This window comes from Lygodium microphyllum, chromosome 4 (assembly GCF_053477565.2).
Source record: "Lygodium microphyllum isolate KBCC chromosome 4, Lygodium_microphyllum_v1.1.10, whole genome shotgun sequence".
NCBI classification, from domain to species: domain Eukaryota; kingdom Viridiplantae; phylum Streptophyta; class Polypodiopsida; order Schizaeales; family Lygodiaceae; genus Lygodium; species Lygodium microphyllum.
The window spans coordinates 152,842,714-152,847,184 of NC_141138.1; positions in this window are offsets into that span (position 1 = coordinate 152,842,714).

Below are 4,471 nucleotides of genomic sequence, written 5' to 3' on the forward strand. Positions count from 1 at the left end.
CTACAGAAGGTTTATAGCCCATTTTGCGACAAAGGAAATTTCCTTGCACAAGCTTCTGAGGAAAGATGCATAGTTTACTTGGATGGAAGAATGTGACAAAGCCTTCCACACTCTGAAGCAGTGTCTGATTGAGGCACCCATTCTGCAACCTCCTGATTGGACGAAAGAGTTCCATGTACACACTGATGCAGCAATTGAAGGCTTAGGTGCTGTCCTTTGCCAGAAGGGTTCCTCGAAGCTGGATCAACCGATCTATTATGCAAGCCGAAAAGTCACTGATAGGGAACGGAACTACACAGTGACCGAGCTGGAGTGCTTGGCAATGGTGTTTGCCCTGGAAAAGTTTCGCCATTACCTCCTATCTACCCACTTTAAATTTTATGTGGATCATGAGGCCCTGTCCTTCTTGATGAACAAAGCAGATGTGAAAGGACGAATGATGAGATGGCTCCTTCTATTTCAGGAGTTCGACTTTGAGGTGATTACTAAGCCTGGTCGTTCCCATGTTCTGGCTGATCATCTGTCGCGTATCCCACAAACTGCAAACGAGGAGCAGGATGATCCAGACCTCCCTAATGCTTCCCTATTCTTGGTAGAAATTGTAACCCCCTGGTATGCAGACATTGCCAATCTGCTGGCAACCCAACAGTACCCTCCTGGTATTTCTAGTCGGGAAAGGAAGAAGCTCATGCTAGAATCAGCCCCATACACCCTGCTAGGTGGTGCACTGTACAAGAAAGGCAAAGATGAAGTGCTCAGAAGATGTGTTGCAGGAGAAGAGATTGGGATTGTTCTGAAGGCTTGCCATGACGAGCCATGTGGAGGTCACTTTGTAGGAGAAGCTACAGCTAGGAAGGCTCTGCTAGCAGGTTATTGGTGGCCTACCATCCACAAGGATGCCTATGATTACTGTAAAAGATGTGATGCTTGTCAAAGAATGGGGAAACCCAGCAAGACAAGTGCCATGCCACTGCAACCTATCCTTCCTTTGAAGCCGTTTGAGAAGTGGGGCATTGACTTCGTAGGTCCGATCGATCCTCCTACCAGAAGGAAACAGAACCGATACATCCTCGTATGTACGGATTATGTTACAAAGTGGTGTGAAGCTAAAGCCCTAAAGCGGGACGATGGTAACAGTGTGGCCCTGTTCATATATGAGAATATCATCACCTGTTTTGGCAGTCCCTTAGAGCTCGTAAGTGATAGAGGCACGCATTTTCTCAACAAAGTCATGGAAGAGTTGACAGAGTTGTATAAGATCCGCCATCGCAAGTCCACTCCTTATTACCCTAGAGCCAACGGCCAAGTCGAAGTCACCAATCGCATCCTTTGCTCGATCCTGACAAGAACGATTGCCGCATATCGTCGTGATTGGGATGATCGACTTACAGAGGCCCTCTGGGCATACAGAACCTCCCATAAAGCCGCAATCGGATAGACACCCTTCCAACTGGTGTATGGTACAGAAGCTGTTTTCCCTGTTGAATTGGAATTACCCTCTTTGAGAGTGGTTATCAAAGAGCGTTTGGGGGATGATGATTCACTGCAACGTCGTCTCCTACACTTGGAATGTTTTGACGAAATTCATAGGATGGCTCTACAGTGCATGGAAGCCACGCAAGCTCGATGCAAGGCTTACCATGATAGCTTCATCAAGCACAAGGAGTTCAAAGAAGGTGATTTGGTCCTAGCCTATGATTCACGATTTGGCAAGTTTCTTGGCAAGCTCCAACAGCGGTGGATGGGCCCCTATAAGGTACTTGCAGTCAACCCTAATGGTTCTGTCCAAGTGCAGACCGTTGATGCCTCTGATGATCCCTTTCTGATCAATGGATATCGCCTGAAGAAGTACTTCCCTCCTTGGGGATCCTGACAACCATGGACACTTGATCCTTTCCCTCGTTGGCGCGGCACTGTACTTCTTATGATGCTACTTCTGATAGCCGTTCTTCAGTCATTCCTGATGAAATGGACGCAACCCTTTGTCCCCTCAAACCCCCCTTCCAGACTTGATCTCTTATCCTCTATTTTCCACCAGCGACAGTGGCGAGGTTGGTCTTGACACATGGTCTTTCCACCATTCCCTTGCTCAATTTAAAGAAAAAAAAGAAGAAGAAAAATATACATATCGGTCATGGGAGAAAAGGACTTAGGTCCCTGTCATGCCGACCTATTCTTCGAGAAAATGTGGAAACACCCTCGGGAATAGGGGAAAACAAGAAAAAGAAAAAGAGAGAGAAAAAAAAAACAAATCTGTTATGAGAGAAAAGGAAGCAATTCCCTGTCATAGCAGGCCTCGTGCCAAGAAAAGGTGGTAAACACCCTTGGGCGGGAAGCTGGCTGTGGAAAAGGTGGTAACACCCAGCAGTCCAGAAAGTGGATTCATTAATTGATATTCCCAAGATTCAATTCTGAAGCTGCCTCCCTTGGTACGCTGTGTCCTGGGTCTCTCTGCAAAGTGTCTAACTGTCCTCTAGCAGACGACATGTTCCTGTCCAATATAATATTCGATTTGATGGCTACCTCCCTGGGTACGCCTCTTCAATAACTGATGACGCGATCTTCATCGACACACAATCGAGTGACGTGAGCTTTCATCCTAACCGGATGGGGAAGTGAGTATGGGTTGCCCTCTGTAACTATCAACAACGAGTGAGACAGAGGGTGGGGCGAGAGACCAGTCTTTTCCCTTCAAATCAAATGAGAGGTGAGTAGTGTGAATGAAGTGTAGCACGCACGGGATGGGTCTCTCAATGCACAAAGCACAATTTGTTTCTGTACACTGCACTATAAGGCTCCCTGGCCTTCCTTCTCGCACCGTATGCCAGCACAGGGCGGGATGCACTGTTGCACCATCAAATGCGCACAAGGCATACAATCTTTGCACAAGTGACTGTGAGGATTATATCAATGGGTTTCAGGAAAAGGCTGCCCTTCTGTATCTATCAACAGAGCGTGAGACAGAGGGTGGGTTGAGTGTGACTGGAGTTTCTTCAATCTATTATCGAGAGGTGAGATTGAGGGACGTTACGACACTTGGAGTCAGGTATGTTCCCGTTTCCCTGTGCACCCATGGGATGGGTCTCTATTGTCATCACCGGACACGTCACCCTGTTCTGTACACTGCACTGTAAGGCTCCCTTGCCTTCCTTCTTGCACCTATGCTAGACGGGTTGGTCGTACTAATGCACCATCAACTGTGCACCCTGGCATACTCTTTCTGCACCATTTTCCCCTTGTCGATTCCTCAATCGGGTACGAGATATGTGTTTCAATCCTTATTCCTCGAGTGATATTAGTCATGGGGCGAGTGACTGTTCTTTCATTTCATTTGCGTGACTGTGAGTGGAGTGTAATATCCCTCATAATCAACAACGAATTTCCTGCGATTCCTTCAATCAGCTACCTCCCTGGGTGCTGCTGCGTGGTCCCTGCCATGATGAACGTGTGCCAAGAAGATGCCTTGGTCCCTCCAGCGCCGACAACCACACTGGACGTGCCATCGACACTCAAACCTGCTTCTTGACAAAATGGGCCAAGTTTTTCTAACCCTCCCACTTTGGTTTCTTCGTGACAGTCATGTTTTAAGTGTGGGGACATTAGTGGATGATCTGTGGCGTGGTCCTAGGTCCCTGTTGCTCGATTAACCCTATCCATTGAGGTCTTAAGTGTGGGGACGCGTCCCTGCGCGTCTATATTGCATACCCTTCTGCATATGCCTTACCCTGTTCATGCATGTATGCCATGACTTGCTTTTACCCTAATGGGATTCCTTCCCACCCATCCGATTATGTTCCACCCACCTTTGGGGCTGTTCCCTTGCAGTTTTTTGTAATTCCTTGATTTTGAGGTCCTATCATGTGAATGCACCCTACGTTCACCAAAGTCCAAATCCAACCTTATACCCCTGTTCCTCCCTTTGAACTGACTATTTTTCCTTTTTACCTACCCCTATTCTGGTGCACGGTTTTTGAGTTATTAATTTTTGAAGCATTTTGCGCACATTAGCCGGTTTCCCATGTGAACGTGCTTTGCTTGCTTTGGAACCATGCTCTGACGTCATAGCCTTGACAACTACTTTTTCCCTGACATTTTTTCTTTTTACTTCAAGTCATTCTGCTACACGATTTGTCCAATATTAATTTTCCAGTTTTTTACACATTTTTCGTGCATCTTTTTGACCTTTTTCCATGTAAACCTGCCCTATTTGCATCAGACTTCCAATTTGATTTGACAGCCGTGTCCCCTGTGCCTTCCCCCACCTTTTTCCTTTTTCCTTCATCCTTTTTCGACTTTCGGATTTTTATGTATTAATTTTTAAATCAGTTTTCTGGAGTATTTTTGGAGTTTTTCGCATGTGAACCCTTCTTACTTCCACCGGAACTGCGATTTAACGTGATCACCCTGTGCTCCTCCTTCTTGTGGACATTTTTTCTTCTTATTGCTTGACATTCCGGTGACAGGTTCCTCC